General features: G+C 35.2%; 1 protein-coding gene across 1 annotated transcript in view; it reads right to left on the bottom strand.

Moving 5' to 3' along the window:
- LOC104538929 (activating signal cointegrator 1 complex subunit 3-like) overlaps positions 1-18,852 on the bottom strand; it is a gene marked incomplete at its 3' end in the record, with an annotated part of 145,929 nt that overhangs the window by 28,357 nt on the left and 98,720 nt on the right.

Here is an 18,852-nt window from a genome sequence, read left to right on the forward strand (position 1 = left end):
ATTACACAATATTCCCTAAAGGAGCAAAAAAAAAAGTTAATACATTACATACTGATGAAAACTAATCTTGCTTGAGGGAAATTAAAGGGTGGTTCTGCCTATATTGTATTTAATATTTTCAAAGAGCTTTTGGGAAGGTTCCCTTTTTTAATCCTTCACTCTGTAAAAGACAGAGAACAATGATGGCAATAAATACTTTTCACAAAGTAGGGAGATAACAATTGATGTAAAGATTTGTCTTATTTGACACATCCTAAATGATCCGGAAAGCAAATAGTGCTGATGGTTTGAAGTTTCCTGATGGTATGAATTGAATATATGAGACAGCTGAAACAAAAACTGACTATAAAGAAACTCAGGAGGATATTGCAGTCCCAAACCACAGGACAATCAAAGAGAAGAACAAAATTAAGCACCAAGAAATGCAAAACACCTAAGGGGATACAAATTTTAACAACAGATACAATTATGGTTTTTAAACCACAAACCATCACTCAATAAGATACCTTAGAAACACCGTGGACACTTCCTTGAAAATACCAACTAAGAGTTAGTGGTAATCAAAAATTATATGTATGCATGTCTGCAGTAGGCTTTGGAAATGCAGTTGGGTAGCATTCAACCAACCCCACCATCACTTGATTATGCTTATGAACATCACATATGGTATCTGAACCAAGAGACAGCAATGAGATGTTAATACTTACCCCTTTAGATATGTATGTGAAGCAATTTAAACTGATATTAAATTAAGATTCACTGCAAGGCATATTTAAGATGAATCATGGCAGTAGAGACCCCAATTGGTGTAGAAAGGGAAAGCTGATTAAATACCACTTAATTCCAGTGTAATAACAATTCTGAATGTCTGTTAACCACATACTGCTGGGAAAGGTACACTTGTCCTCCAAAGCACTTTGTATTGCTCAGGTTTTGCTTAAACTGACTTCAATATTTGATCAAACAACTCTTCAGCTTGATCAAGTATGATAATGCCATCTTCTTAAAATCACATATGGAAAAGTTTGACTGCTTGGCACTTGAGCAAATGGCTAACGCTCTTTTGCAAATCCATCAAATTTAAATGAAATATGTAACCATGAAGTTATAGTTCTGTTGTAAGGTAGCTTCAGCTGAATTTTAAGACTGGTATGTCAAATTCCAGAGAACTGTAGTTTTAAGTTTGGTCTTTTGGGAGCATCATCCTGGTATCAACTTGCAGTGTATAACTTAACTACTTTAAATGAAGCACCATTAACAAAGTAGCAGTAATGAGGGTATATCAAAACAAGTTATTGCCTCTGTTCCTAACTTAGAAACTAATAATTTAATTAAAAACAATTAAGTAGACATAATAGATGTGAATTTATCTAAATTATAAATTCATAATTAAACCCAAAGCAAGTTAAATCAAGTGACAACACAGAGAAGAGAAAAAAAGAGAAACAATGTGTGGATAACTATTTGCTTCCTGGGAGCAATTAGTCATTACTTGTTTTATCTTATTTGAAAAATCTTTCCATCATTGGTTTAGTAACACTGTGACTTCTACAATTATTAGCTTTCATCTGAGTAGAAATATTTTCATGTCACAGTTAGCAACGTACTAATTTTCTCTAACTCAAATCCAACATATTGACAAGATATTTTTTAAATTCCTTCAGAAAGTAAAAGGACCACAACATAAAAATACAGTGTATGTCTTTTCTGTCTTCATTAATTGCTTAAGAATTACTTGTCTATTTACCTTTCTGGAACTTTTTTTTTAATAGAAAGTCTGAATAAAAATACTTAAGTACTTAAAACAACAATTTCCTTTTATTAGCAGATTCACTATGTCTTCTTCAGGGAATTCTCACTTACTATAAACTCTCTGTCAACAGGTTTCATTGAAAACAAATCTTTGCTGCTAAAACCTACTTGATTTTATCGTTTAATAACCTGTTTCCTTTTTAAATGGAGTCATATTAACTTTTGATTCTTCGCTGAATATATTAAAAATTAATCTTGTGAAAATAGCCAAATTCTGAAAGTTGAGAAACTGAGGAAATACAGTATCAGGCATTAAGGTGAAATAGTAATGGTCTTTTTTATCCAGGTAATTCTGAAACACCTGAATTAAGAGATGTAGAAGTATTTGACACTAAGATTCCTTAACAAAACGTGTCACATGCACTAAGAGGTTTTATGATTTAACCACAAAATAGGTTTGTTGATTGGTTTTAACTGTATTTGACTCTTTTAGATTCTATTTTATTTCAGTCTTGCATTAATTTTGAAATCACTACCTGTACCTTAAATCTAAAATGGCAACTTTGAGAATGGTGTTTACACAGCATGAATATTAATTAAATCCAAATATATTAGACTAATATAATTCTACATGCTTGGATATAACATTGATAAATATTTTACTGGTTCTCCTGACCTTTTAAAAATTCTTAATCAAAGACCAAATGAAGTGTGGTCTGAATTTTTTGGAGTGGGTGGGATTATGTGGCTAGAAGGACAAAGCTAAAAGAGCAGCTGCAAGCAGGAAGACAGCCGTCATTATGATGTCCTGGCCCTGCTAAGACAATCATAAGCAACACCAAAAAATAAGGAAATATGATTTTTAAGACATAGAAGAAAGTTTCTTGTTATTTTTAATGTTTCTTCCCTGTTTTTAAGTCTGCCTCACCTTGAAAGCAGATGTGACCCAATCTCTTTATTGGGATGAAACTGTGTTAATACACTGGTGGATGAAGCAGTGGATGCTTCATCTGGATGAACATTCATATCTAATTTTAAATAGTCATATGGAAATATTAGAAACTCAACTTAACATGAACTTCTGTAGGAAAATAAAATCTAATAGTGGAGACTTTGCTATAGAATATTATACAAACATATAAATGTAAGTACATTGTATAACTGAATCTTGGGCATGGAACATACATAAAATGACTACATAGCATTACTTTTGCAGTACTTTCCTTTCAATTAGCATACCTTAAAATACATCACTCAATAAGAAAGAAGAATCTCAAACCTTTTTCAAAGTCTGACACCTTGATTATATTTGAAATAATGAGACTTGAGAATTAACCTAAAAATGGCAAAAAATGTTATGTAGCACTATGGAAGATTTACCAATGTAATAGTTTTACAGAATCAGGCACACCTGTAGACACCTACTTGAGATGCCAGATAAGATACATATGAGCTCAAGAAATGCAGATACTAAAAGCACAGCTACGAGGGGTACTTGAAAAGACCAAAATACCTTAAGAAATAAGACAATAATTACATTGAAATTTCCTAGAAAAGTGGAATTCTTGGCAGAAATAAAATTATACAGTCTAGGGTACTGGGCAGGGAATTGAAGAGAATTTAAAATTAAACCAAAAAACTACCGAACTACTGTTCAATGTTTACAGTTAAAAGCCCACAAAAATATTTACCACTGTAACAGCAGGATTGCTGATACAATATTCAAAAGCCATGAAAACACTAATCAAAATGTTTATGAGAAACATTTTAATGTTATTTTCATGCTACCGAGAATGTCAACAGTGCTGGAAAAAGAGTTGGAGCCTTTAACCTAAAAAGAACTAAAGCGTTACTTTCTCATCACTGCCTGCCATAGTATATGTTCATAAACAATTCTGGATGCTTTATGAACTTTGATACTAGGAGGCACTCAGTTTTGATGCTTCAAGATCTCAAAGACAGATGGATTGGTACCACTTCATGCTCTTCATGCTCCAAGGCCCCTTTATCTTTTATTTTATCCATTATACTAAATAAATTTCAATAAATTAATAATATTGAAAACTACTTTCTGATATGCAATACTACTTATAAAAACAAACTACAGCCATAAAAAGCATCAATATCCTATTTTTTCCCATTTACCCAGTGAACTGAAGGGTTAATATTTAAAGAGCATATGTTTCTGCTTTCAGTTAGCACAGGGTTCATACAGACTTGATAGAACTTCAGTTACGATTTCTAAAGCTTCTGTCTACATGCAGCTGTAACTAAACAGGACATCATTAGGAACAGTAGTAAGGCAGGGGAAATAAAAAAATATCAAAACTTGAATTGCCAACCCTGACATGAAGGAGCAGGCTGCGCTACCATGCAAAATATGTAGAAAATGGGATGACGCTAAATTGAGAAGCCAGTCTTTAACAAAGAAAGTCTGTATTGAATCTTCCTTCTTACATCAAAACATTACCTACCACATACTGTATGTAAAACAGACTATGCTCAATTAATGAATCAAGATCTAATTTTTACCTTGTTTTATCTAGCACACCCATATCAAACCCTGCTCTCAAGAATTAACAGCTCTAGAATGGGATCTGCTGTGATGTTTACTACAGGAAGTCAGGATTACATTAACACCAAGAAAAACTGTATACAACATTGTCTTCTCATATACCTGTCCTGCAAGTGAAACCAAGGTTAAGTGTATCCAGTGAGAAACTTAAGATGTGAGATCATACTACTTACTATATATGACTTGATAAACTCAAAGCAGAGCTCCTGTTAACTCCATTGAAGCCATGAGAACCCAATATTAAGCTCAACGCTTCCAATGTAATAAGTCTCAAAATTTAGAAGCCCTGATTACTATGTATTCTGAAGATTTTATTTGAGCAGCTTCAGCTTCTGTAACATCAGACATAAACTGTCAGAGGTAGGGACAAAAATCTAAAATTTCAATGAAGTGTTTCTTTGTCCTACATAACAGACCACTGCTTGTTTTTCTACTCTTCTCTGCTGCATCCATATCACAATTTTAATCTGGAATGAAGATGTGACCTGGCACAGAACTACTTCTTTAACATATTAAATCTCTTGCACTAAATGATCTGAAAGAAATAAAGGTCTAATGCATAAAAACTCTCAGAATATTCACTGGTCAAAGAACAGATTTGATATTCTCTTAACACTTTTTATATGGCTGCTGCTGCTTCTTACAGAAGACAAAGTCTGACATCATAGCAATCACTCATTTAGAAAGATATAAGACCTTATTATGCAAACAATAACTAGAAACAAGCATTGTATAACTGTCTGCTACCCAGAAGCACTTCTCCAGGTCTTATAGAAAGATACTTAATTTTCAAATGTGCAGCATATTTTCTTTATGACATTTACCTCCCACTGATTTGAACTAATAATGCACACTTGAATTTGTTGACTGTTAGGTATTTTATGATCAGATATCAACATCTGACCAAATTTTTAAATTTATAATGATTAAAAATAAATGGAGCTTTTCAGTGAGAGGCAGACAGACACCAAGTCTGATTAAATAACCAAACCTGCCTTATTAGCTGATTAGAGCTGTCCAGTCTTAAGGTCAATGCTTACTTGTAATCGCTGTAAATCACCAAATATATTTGTAAGGAACCAGCCCTAGCTAAAAATTGACATGCAACACTTTGTTGATGTAAGCATTTCCCAAATACATGGTGAGACAGCAATACAGTCTTAAAGAGGGTTAATTTAGCCTGTCCTAACTGTGTCAGAGAATATTATATTTCAGTGGCAAAATCTCTGTGCATTAAATTATGCAAATAAGTTAGGAAAAGTAATTTAGAATACAGAGAAGCGGTTCCACAGCTACAAGCTGTGTAATTAGATCTGTACTCTGCAGTTCAAAGCTAGCTCAGGTGTATATAGCCCTAGTGCTGAAAGCGCCTGCTGCTGCTCTCCTGAAACCAAAGTTTTTAAATCATAAAAAATACACAAGAAAGGAGAAAGCAAATGTCTCTAGCTAAGTTACCTCCCCAGAATCTTCTTAAGGTATGAAACAAATCAAACGTTTTCACCAAAGACTTTGTTTAAAATTCACAACAGGAAGCACTTGCATTCCCCCAAGTGTTGCATATTCCAGGTTGTAATCTTTTTGAAATGTGTTAGTGCATCACCAAAGCACTGAAAAGCGTGCTATTATTCAAAACATCTACGAGAACTCGTACTTTTCTGTTATCAAAGGCACTTAACTAGATGCTAGTAGGACTTAAATTTTCACTTAGAGGAGAAAGAAAAATGCACCACATATACATGTAACAAAAGTGTCTAAAATAATTGATGAAAATTCATAATCAGGTACTTAATCCCTTGAAACACCTTTCTTCTACCTTGGACAGTAAAGATGCTTGTGCCAACTTTTGCCACTGGAAAATGTGTCTTTCAAACTAACATTTTCTATGATAGCCCCAAAATGGTGTATTTTTTGGGGGGGAAGGACACTGACTCTTTCAGGTATCTTTCCGTCTTGTTATTAGAGTGCTGGCAACTCGAATGCTTGAGTTTAGCATCTCTGTTGTAATTAACACCTCTCTTTGAGGACAGAAGGCCTAGGTTTTGCCACTCATTTTGCATCACATCTTTCAAAGAAATTAACATGAAAGAATGAATTTATTTAATGTCATGTTGATATTAATTATGTAGTTTATAGAGACAAGTATTATATATACTTTATTTTAGCTTCAAGACATTGTTTAGCTTCACATAGCTAAACTCCTGTAACACGATCTGTTATGTGATATCCTGTTCTTGAACCAGGTATTACTTCTACTGAAAATGAACACTTAGGGATATGGATCAACAGATCAATCTATCCAACCATTTTCTCCCAACATGAAACCTCCCTCTAAGTATTTTACAAGACTCAATTCCTAATGAAGTTTCAATGCTTAAAAACATCCTTTGCACCTCATTAAATAGAACCATCTCCTAGACTAAGCATGACTCACTGTCTAGCCTTATTCTAAAGAATAATAAAATTGCTTCTCTCATGCTGTGATTCCTCCCAGCTGCCAAGCTACAGTTCAAAACTCCAGTGCAAAGTATATTCCATGCAAAATATAAACGAAAACAACACACACAACTCACTAATAACTCTTGATCAAAAACACTCCCTGCACAATCAGTATGTCTTGATTACCAGATCTAAATGACAGCATGACAATGTACAAATGTGATTTCCTCTTCCTCTCACTAATATCACAATAACTTACGAAGATCACTATCGAGAACTAGTAACTAAAAGAACAGCAATAAAGTATATAAAATAGGAATTTTTATAAGGTGACCTATACCAAAGCTTGAAAAGTTTATTGTAGAAATCATGCCTTTATTTTAGTAGATTTTTGTATTTTGCATATTAAAGTCTTTTCACATATTAATACCATGAGAACAGAAAAAGCTTAACAGGCTGCATCACTTACTAAGGCAATAAGAGAATTTGAATTTATTTTTTAATTGTTTTAGCACATCTTGTATTTAAAAGAAATATTGTTATAATCTGCATGTGTATTAAGATCTTCTTTTACACTAAAGAAAATGGAAAGATTACTAAGCTGCTTACAAACTACTTCTAATGAAACAGTTTATATATCCTTCTTTTTGTATAGAAAATTCTTCATAAATTAAAAGCAGACTGCATTTACTCATCATATAAAATTAAATAATGTGCATTAGAACACAAGAATTTTCATTCAAGCTTGAACTGTTAAAAATGCAAAGAAAAAATCAGCAAGAGTCACCACCAAAACACCTGTACATTCAAGAGAAACATTCAGCAAAGCCTGCTGAAGAACAAAGCTATGCAATACCATACAATATTTGAACAGAAAATATTAACTAACAACAACATATAAATCTACAATGGCACATTGGCTCATCAGTACTGTAATGTGATAGAATATATTTGTAACTCTTGATAGTTTATCATTAATTACTGTCTCTGCTAAGTTTTGATTTAATTATTCACTCAAATAAATTACTTTTGATCACCCTTGTTTGAACAAAACCTATGATTTTTGAAAAACCCTCTAGAGAATCTATAAATTGGTATTTTCTTCTGACATTTTTTCTCCTTCATTTTAACATTATAACCTCAACTGAGCTCCTGCTAGTCATGTTACAGATATGATTTTCCTGTCCTTTTTGAAGACAGGGATGACATGTGCTGTCTTTCAGTTCGCAGGAACCTCCCATTATCATTGTGGTCTTTCAAGGATTATGGTAAGTGGCTCTGCAATGACATTAGCCAGCTCCTTCAGCATGTGTAGGTGTGTCCAATCACAGTGCACAGATTTACGTAAAGGTAAGTGTAAGCATAAGTTTTTGCTTTGATATTTCCCATTTGTCCCAGGGACTTTGGGATTCCTGTAGGCAAATCTTACCAGCAAAGACCAAGACAAAGAAGACATTGAGTAGCTCAACCTTTCAAATGTCCTTTATCACTAGGTTTCCTGCCCCATTCAGCAAAGAGCCATCATTTTCCCTAGTTGTTGAATTTCCTGCTGCTGTTGTACTTGTGGAAGCCATTCTTGTTGCCCTTTACAACCCTTGCCAGATTCACCTCCAGATGGGGTCTGGCTTTCCTAATCCTACTTCTTCATGATTGGACAGTGCCTTTATATTCCTTTTGGCTTTCCTATCCCTGCTTTAGCCTCCTATATGCCTCCTTTTCTTGTTTGAGTTTTGTCAGGAGCTTTTTTTCTCATCCATGTTGGCCTTAGGCCACTTTTGCTTGATTTCCTGTATGTCAGGATGGACCATTCTTGACCTTGGCAGATGCCATTGGATTCTTCCAAGCAGATTCTTGAAGAGGCCAGAGTGCTCTTCTGAAGCCCAGGGCTACAGTTTAGCTTTCTGCCATGTTCCCTCCATCAGAATTCAAAACTCCATCATCTCATGGTCATTGCAGCAAAGGCTTCTCCTAGCATTCACATGCCCAACCTGTCTTCCTTTTTCGTAAGTTCAAGGTACAGTACATCAACCCTCATCAGTTTCTCAATCATCGGTGTGAGGAAGTTGTCATCAATGCTCTCCAGAAACTTCCTGGATTGCTTTTGCCCTGCTGTATTGTCCTTCCAGCAGATAGCGGGGTTGTAAAGTTCCCCAGGAAAACCACGGACACTGAACATGAGGCTGTTTCTAGCTCTCTGAAGAAGGCCTCATCTACTTTATTCCTGATCAGTGGGTCTGTGGCAAACACCCACAACAACGTTACTCATGCCTAAGTGCTGGCTAATCCTCCTCCAAAGCTCTCAGCTGGCTCATTATCCATTCCTAGGCAGAGCTCCAGGTATCCCTGCTGTGCTCTCACATATAAGCAAGTTTCTGGCTGTCCTGGCCTGTCCCATTTCCACCCACTGCAGCACTCAGTCACATGAACTATTGCATCACATCTCTGACTTCAATACGATCTTAGCTCAGCAACTGGATGTGGACCCCTAATTTCTCCTTTTTGTTCCATATGCTGCATGCAGTAGCACACAAGCATTTCAGAGAGGCACTCAGTTATGCTCATGTAAAACATGACATTGTGTCTTCTGCCACTACGTAAAAATGGCAGATATAGGAGTTTGGTGCCATTTCCATTCAAAGCTATGGATAAAACTGTTCTGGACTCACAAGTTTGACATGAAGCCTCAAGCATTAAAATAGGAGACTGTTGATATCAAACCTTAACAGTGATGATCAGTCAGTGCATATGCAGCAGCACTAATGGGAGGATGTTTCTGAGTAAAAAGTACTTGACCATATGAAACTTCATGACTCTTCTTTTATACCTATACAACAGTTATACACATTTTCTACTAATGTATGCTGATTGGCTTGTCTGATTAAATTTACATCAGGAAGTTCCAAATTATTAATTACTTTTAAAATTGCAAGCGCTTGTGCTTATGGTCTTGTTTTATTATATTTTGAAATACATTAGATGGCCTACAAAATAAATGCTCAGTTATGGAATCAATGCTTAAATATGGATTCTGGACAGTAAAGGAAATGTGCTTCAGAACAGTATAATGGGTTCTATCCTGTCTTCAATTTGTAGCATTAGCCAAATACATGACAAAACACAGAAGAGAAATGAATAGACTGAAAATTAAAGTAGAGGGCAAATTATTCAATAAGACAAACAAACAATACTTTACTGACTCCAACAGGTAGTAAAAATTATTCTGAATTTTAATTGACAAGACAGAAATAGAAATAGCAATATCTATTCTTGTATAGAAAATTAAGCAAGAATAGCTAGTCTATTACTATGCAAATATATGTCATTAGGCAGTTAACAATTGCATTTTTGCAGATGCCAATAGACTTGAATGACAATTATTATTCAAAATTATAAGCAGCTTTTCACTGCATCTTTTTTTAGAAAAACAAGATCATGCAATAATTTGTTTCAAGCATTTCCCTTTGTCCTGTTCTGATATGAACTATATTGACTTTGTACAATAAACCAGGTTTCTATATTATCATAAATTATATTTTTGACAAATATCACTCTAGAATAAGAGTTGTCATGTCTCTTATAAGTATAAATAGTTTAGGAAACACGTATACTATCCATAATAATGTGAAAAAAATAACCCAGGGGTCAGTAGTGATAAGCAGATTCTATTCAGCTTTACTGAAGAAAAGGAGCACAGAGGATACTAGGGAAAACTTCATCTCTATTCCCATTCCTTTTATTGAAAATAAAAAGATTAAGAAAATTGACACATCAACCTCTGTATCTTCTGATTTTAGACACAGACACAGTATATTAGGACTTGGAAGGGACCTTATAAGATCATCCAGTCCAACCCTCCTGCCAGAGCAGGATCACCTAGACTAGGCCACACAGGAACGCGTCCAGGCGGGTTTTGAATGTCTCCAGAGAAGGAAACTCCACACTCTCTCTGGGCAGCCTGTTCCAGTGCTCTGTCACGCTCACAGTAAAAAAGTGTTTCCTCATGTTCAGATTCCTCCTATGCTCCAGCTTGCTCCCATTGCCCCTTGTCCTCTCATTGGCTATCACTGAGAAGAGCCTGGCTCCTTCCTCCTGAGATTCGTCCTTTACAAATTTATAAACATTAATGAGGTCACCCTCAGTTTCCTCTTCTCCAAGCTAAAGAGACCCAGCTCCCTCAGCCGCTCCTCATAAGGGAGATGCTCCACTCCCTCCATCATCTTTGTGGCTCTGCGCTGGACTCTTTCAAGCAATTCCCTGTAATTTTGTAAGATCCAGTAACAAAAATAAACCTACTAAACAATTAAAGAACAGAACAATCAGGTTTTCTAGCTTATTTCTTATCAGTACTGATTTAAAACAGGTTTTCTACATCATCAGTAAAGTGAAGAACCGCCTTCAAGTATAAGCAATGTTTTTAATATGAAATGTAATAAAATTATGAAGAATTTAAATTATACAATAGTTTGCAAATAGTAAACTGTGTTAGAACAATTAGAGTGTTCCTCATTAAATCATACCTTATATACCTAGCCCTTCTCAAGTTATCCTCTCTTAAATAAGAATATTATAAATATTTCATGATTAAATAAATGACAGTATACAAATGTAACATATTCCGGAGTAATCTTGTCAGTAACTACAAAGAAAACTATCAACATCATAGCAATACATATGTTACAAATGTCATACTCTAGAACGTGAATAGAAATATAAAGTCAAAAGTAATTTCCTGATGCATCTTAGTGTCTTCATAAAGAATATTTATTTCCCATCCTCATGGATGCCTCAAAATAACTTATTTTCTATAGAATCCTATACTACTGTATATTTCAAATTAAAACCCTCTAAGGAAATTACTACTGAATTCTCTGGTAACATCTGTTCAAAAGTCTGTGATAAGTGTAAGATCTTGGTGGACAGTAGTTACTTTGTTACATTTTGAATAATTTACAGAAGTTTTAACAATAATCAGGAATTTTATTAGTTGATGCTATCTATTATGGTAAACTATGGTAAACACAGATCTATTTCTTTCAGGGTTACAGAGCAGGAATTTTCAAAAGTTTTGGACCACTGACAATCCTCAACATGTCTTCTGTAGTATCATTTATCCTTGCCATTAAATTCTCACTGAGGAGCAATATGAAGCTGATAGAGATCCATAGACTTTATTTCCCACAACCTTCTAGACCACTAATGGTCTGCAGTCCCATGTTTGAAAAACAGCTTTTAACACAGAGCTCATAAAACTCATCACATCAGGCTGCAAGATTGGTCAAGCTGCCTGCCACACTTGTAAGCAGTACATCTGCATGTAGATGTGCATCTGCAGCCCAGAAGGCCAACCTTATCCTGGGATGCATCAAAAGATGTGTGGCCAGCAGATCAAGGGAGGTGATTCTGCCCTTCTACTCTGCTCTGGTAAGACCTCACCTGGAGTACTCCATCCAGCTTTGGAGTGTCCCCAACACAAAAAGGACATTGAAGTGCTGGAGCGGGTCCAGAGGAGGGCCACAAAGATGATCCAAGGGCTGGAGCACCTCTCCTACAAAGATAGGCTGAGAGAGTTGGGGCTGTTCAGCCTGGAGAAGAGAAGGCTCTGGGGGGACCTTACAACGACCTTCCAGGACCTGTAAAGTGCCTACAAGAAATCTGGGGAAGAGCTGCTCACTAGGGCCTGTAGCAATAGGATGAGGGGTAATGGTTTTAAACTAGAAAAGGGTAGATTTGCGTTGGATATTAGGCAAAAGTTTCAATATGAGGGTGGTAGATCACTGGAACAAGTAGCCCAGAGAGGTGGTGGAGGTCCCCATCCCTGGAGATATTCAAGGTCAGGCTCGACAGGGCTCTGAGCAACCTGATCTAGTAACATTGTCCCTGCTTACTGCAGGGGAGTTGGACTGGATGATCTTTAAAAGTCCCTTCCAACCCAATACATTCTATGATTCTATCCGTAACTTAACAATTCAGCCACAAAAGGCCAACTGCCTCAAGATGCAACTATGTGTTATTTAATTTAAATATAATTTTAGGCTATGAGAAGTTACTCATTTGGAATTAAATTTGATTTTTCGTTTTAATGATTCATTGCACATCCATAAGATCAGAAGAATAATAATTCTAAATAGTAGCATGTGCTAGCTTAACCAGTTTTATTAGCAATACTGACATTATTGTGTAGCTGTGCAAAACTACAGACAGAAACTGAACACCTTGTGAACTCATAATTAATGGAAAGATATTAAATTGGTGCTTCTGGTCTACATAAATACACTGTGAAGACCTGAGTACACACATACAGACAAGCTACCATGTAAATACAAGTGCATATGCATAGACTAGCATAAGGCATGAAAATATAGCACACGAACATTTAGAAGACTACCTAACTGAAGAATAGTGGGTTATTACATTAAACAATATATATATTCTATATTTTATATAAATAACTTGTTATGGCATCCATTTCCAGCAATTTCCTCAGCTGTTCATATGGGCAGCTGCCAGGGTATTAAATATTTAAAGCAAAACAGATCTGTCCAGAAAATATAGAGAAAAACAGTACATATGCATCATTTGACAATAACATGGAACATCTGGTATATAACATTTTTTAAGTGTACCTTCTACACAACACATCAAGATAGTATTTTAAATTACAGTAAGATACAAATTTTCATTTATTCAGGCATAAGATTGCATTAACTAATATGTCCTTGAAATTGCAAAAGGCAGCTATCGTGGAAATGAAGTGCATAAATAAACAATGAAGATGCATAAGACAAAAACAGTGCACCATCACTGAATTAGTTTGTCTGTGATTTTGTTAAAGAAACCATGCATACAAATGGACCCTAATTGTGTTAAAAACTGCAAGAGAAATTCTGCAGAAAACTCTCCAAAGTATTCAAGTCTTCACTTAATCAGCTGACACAGAAATAACACCTAAAATGATCAGTCATAAATCAGCTATCCTTTTGGACCATTTTACCTTCTGTATTTGTGTACTTTTATATAACTACTTACATGTAGGTATACAGGTATATATCCTAACATGTGCATACCTAAATAGAGAAGAAATACACACATATATATGCAAATAAACTACACCAGGCGATGAAGTAGAAGCAATCTGTACAGATACAGAGATACAAAAACTGAGCCTAAAATGAACTCTCTAGGCTAAAACATAGGAAAAAAAATATAAATAAAGAATACATTTTAGTAAATCCAGTAACTTTTCAGAGTTATTTGTCCAAAGTGTGCTATAAACACTATTTCACCCAGGAAAAATACTAGGACAAGCTTAATACTCAAGATACTAAGTTCCAGAGAGACTTCTGAAGAAAATACTGCTTTATTAAATCTTATCTTATGACACAGCTATGAATGCATTGTCAACAGCTGCAGTAACTAAGCTTATTAAACTTTTATCTTCACGTGGCTTCTGCAACCAAATAACAGCTGGAAAACTGATAATAAAGAAATTTAATCCATCATTTTTACAGTTGAAATTAATACCTGTCAAATTCACTTCTGACAATTTAATATAATAGACTTAAAGCAACTACTCAGTGTTTCTTTTTTGGTTTAAGATAGTGTTGTAAGCAAAACACCATGATACTTCTTAGTACAGAAAAGTTCGAGTCAATTATTGTAAATAGAGAAAAATTACAGACAAAATGAATGCTTCATGTGCAATATACAGCACAGTACTAGATTTGACTATATAAATTCAAATGTAATCTGTTTCTGATCTGACATCAAAAATCCTGAATTGAAAGAGTAAAGTAGTAAAAATTGGGCAATACGTAGAAATGATTTCAAGTTTTTTTAAAAATACACAGCATCTCAATATTATTTCTAATGAACTAAATGCAGAATGGTGGTGTAGAACATTTTAATTAAGAATATAAATTCTAATTAATAAAGCAAGCTTGATCCCCAGAAAACTGCATACTAAACAACAAATGCATACACTAATTAAAAATTTAAGAAGTATACATGGCTGTATTCTGCGCATTAAAAAAAAAATATCCAAATTTCATTTAAAAGATAAAAGGTAAAGCGTGTCATATGTATATCAGATGCAGTTGGGACAATACTGCAAAAACTAAGTGGTGAGACAGAAGCAGCCAGCTAAACCTAAAAAATTAGTGCAATTCAGAAGAGCAAAAGTCCACAAATTAACAAGGTATTTGAAAAAACACTTTTTTTCAAAAGCTTGCTAAGAAAAATGAAGTAGGCACAAAATCTGAAGTCTGAAATCACCACTCATAGTGCACCATCGAGAACGGGTGGTTTGTGTAAGGCTGTTCATTGTTTTAAGTAGCTTTCCTCTATATTTTTAGTCCTAGTTGTAAGACTCCCAGCATGTTAATTCTAAAAACGCTACTATATCTCCCACAGGTTTACAGTTCCAAAAGCCTGCCCCACTCAAGTTAACCAGAGTTGTTGCTAAATATATAGGAATACTACTATTGCACTTGTTTTTGAATGCTGTGGTGAGGCTTTCAATAGCTATTTACTGTCTCAAAAATCCAGTTCTTTGCAATAGACAACCTGGTGTCTTTGGGCACCAGAAAAGCTCTTCCTTGCATGTTGTAACCACTTTCTGTAAAGCCATGATGTCTCCTCAGTATTTAAGCAGACACTGTGAGCCTCACGGCCTGCACAGACAGCAAGGGTAATATCCACAGAAAGATTTCAGAACTTCCACTGAACAGTCAGGTTTTGCTATGAACCGAAAATTCCAAGCTCAGTGAGAAAATGAACTTTCAAGGAGTTTCACCAAGTACCAGAGCTAGAGGAAGGAACAATATGTCATCTCAGAGTTACACAGAAAACTCTCAAAAGTAGTGGGAAAACAGAGACATTCACTGTCTTGAAAAGGAAAAGAGGTTTCAGAAGATAGGAGAACGCCAAAGGCGCTCCAAGTTGAAAGCTGTAATAAACAGCCAAAATGGCAAATGGGCAAAGTGCATGGGGACTGAAAATTAGGTATCTGTGGCTGAATACAAGTAGAGTAAGAGAGTACTGAAAGTCAGAGAAAAAACATACAAGAAAGCAAGGTGCACAGAGTTAATGCCCTGCTGAAACAGAACCAAGGGCAAAGAGAACACAGGACTTCTTTTGAAGGTCTAAGTAATATCAAAGAGAATCAGCTATGAAGAAAAAAAAAGAAGAAAAGGTTGCAGAAACAGAAGAGATGAGTAGTCTGGGGAACGTGGCAAAAGCAAGAGTTTTATGAGTGCTGTTTGAAGAAATATCTCCTCCAAAAGCTTTCTAAGAACTTCAACAACTCCTCTTCTAATTAATAACGCAAGAAATTAGCAAGTTCTCAAGAAATCTCGTGCAATTTCAGGTTTTTACTTTTATTGATCAAGAGGGAAAATTCAGAAAACAAAAACAAACAAACAAAAAAAGATAGCAAACAGTAAAGTTCTGACAAATTTGTAATAGCAGAAGTATTTAAGAGGTGATGAAGACAATGAGAGAAACATATGATCATCTCTCGATAATCAAGGTAACGGGATAAAACAGCAACAGGTCAGCGACAGCAGGAGGTATAATGCACATGAACCCATACAACAGCAGCGACGGTCAGAGCCAAGAGAGTGACTTCCCTAGGATACTAACTTACACAACTGAACCTTAGCAAAAAGCATCAGTTTCATATTTTTTTAGATAATGGAATTTAACAGAAAGTTAAAATTTACATATTATATAGAATCATGGAATAACAGAATCATTAAAGTTGGAAAAGATCTCAAAGATCAAGTCATGTTTCAGAACAAACAAATCCCTAAAACCACTATTATTTCTCAGAACTCGTAAAAATACAACGTTATTTCTCAAAGCATAACATGACAAGGGTGTTTTCCTCCCTCATATATTGTGAAGGCAAAGACAGTATGATACGCGTTGTCCTAAACTAACTAGAAATGCAGTGCTTCAATTTATTACAGAAATGATGTTGATACATATGGTGTCTAGTCACTGTCTTTGCTGATCTCACGAAGTTCTCTACAGGCTGCCTCAGAAAGGTACCACCTTCTCTCTAGAACTTGTTGCCATTAGATGCCCTTCTCTCAAGGCTGTAAAATGTGAAAAAGCTTTTTCAGTTCTGTAGCTGAATTAATGCTGTTAATGCAAGTGGACACTACTGGTGACTGCCTGACAAGAGACAGCAGAAATCACTTCGAGGAAATGATAATATTTGGTGACTGAGCCTTCACCCATTCTTAAAGGGAACAGTATCCCAGAAGATAAATGCTAGCAAAAGTACTCTACCTGCAACTGGATATGGAGACATATTCTCTGATTAACAGTGTGTAATTTCAGGTGGGGTTTTTTCTTCTTTTAAATAATCCTTTGTTTATTAAGAGGTAGCAAGAGAACTCCAAAAGTGCAAATCAGTCCAAGAAGATCTAACGTACTTTCAGACAATGTAAGAACATAGTAAATTCAAAGTATGACATGAAAACAAATATTCACCAGCCAATATCACGCACAAGACAGTCCCAGGAACGCAGAATTAACAGTACTAGAGGTTCTCACTTAAAGCAGTCTTAAGACAATCTGACAGAGAAACCTCCTAATGGAGACTACATAGTTAGTAATCTTACAAAAGAGCACACTGACTTAAAAAATACCTGGAAACCTCTGGGGCATTTTCTGATCTTACTTCTTTAGTCACGATAAAAAGTTTCCATAACAAAAAGCCTAGAAAACTCAGTAGGGCCAGCCATCTATCATTGTATCTTTCCTCAAGTTGAAAAAGAGGAGAATTGTGCTATAAGACAAATGTTACAGCTTCAGTTGCATTTAGTAATTCAAAGTGAAGCCTACAAATGAGATATCTCATTAGTTTGAGCAGATGGATCAAAATTAAAGGCTGAATCACCAACTCTTAATTTCCCAATAGCCAGGAAGAGTTTGAAGTCTTGCAGAGGATGACTGTTGAAAAATCAACATAAAAAGCTTCTCTCCATCTGTCAAAACACATGCCCGTAGAATGCAACTACGTCCTACCAGCCTTAGTCTTGAAAAATGAAAACACACACACATCTATTAAAACACATGAACATATAACTTCAGTCAAGCACGACACTGTAATCCATAACAGGACAGGGACACATCAGCGTGAATAAATTATTCAGTTCTAGCATGGTAGAATTCTTTGAAAATGAGTTAACAGAAGAGCAGAGAAACAAACAATGTGGAATTTAATTTATTAAGACATTCCAAAGACTCTGGTAAAGAATCTTAAAAAAGACAACACTGTGAAAGTTTATGGGACTTTAACTCATAAAACTGTAGAAGTGGGAGAATATTTTTCACTGATTCTGGTATTTCTTTCTTGCACTTCAGAAAAAATCAGAACAGGTAGGTTTTTGGCTCTCTGGAGTGTGTCTGTCACACACTACTGCCTGAATACCTATAAAATTCCAACCGTTTCCTGAATTCCATACAGACACACAACTGATGTGGAAATTTTTTCTAAAGTATGTGGGGGCGGAAGGTGTGAACACATCTTGATAAACAAGTATATTTAGAAATAACCACAGCTTTGTTAAAAAGAAAACAAACCATACACATATGGAACATAAATAAAAAACAAGTTTCAAAGATAACACAAGCTAAGAAAGGTAGCCGAGCATGATGGTAACAGGCTGTGGTGAACATGGACACAAGGTAATGGACTTCTAAAAACTAAGAAAATCAGAAGGTGATGACTTTAGAAGATCAAAGGCTATTCTCAAAATTGTGAAGAGATACTAAAGTAAACCTTCCTAGCGTAATATTCATGATATACACTCATAATATTAATCTTCCACTATGAGGCAGGCATTTCAATGTAGATGTATCTATGTGACCTTTTTTTTTAACTTAACATCTGCAGTTGGTTTAATGATTAGAGAGATCATTTATCACAGCATACCCATTAAAAGGAAAAATCTCTAATTTTTAATATATGGTACAATACTACATACTATAAATAACTCTTTTATACAATAACCTGATATGCTTGATTCTGCATTGTCAAAGACTGTATACCAGTGTTTGTACATCAAGTATCAAGACCA

This window comes from Mesitornis unicolor, unplaced genomic scaffold (genome assembly GCF_000695765.1).
Source record: "Mesitornis unicolor isolate BGI_N332 unplaced genomic scaffold, ASM69576v1 scaffold9834, whole genome shotgun sequence".
NCBI classification, from domain to species: domain Eukaryota; kingdom Metazoa; phylum Chordata; class Aves; order Mesitornithiformes; family Mesitornithidae; genus Mesitornis; species Mesitornis unicolor.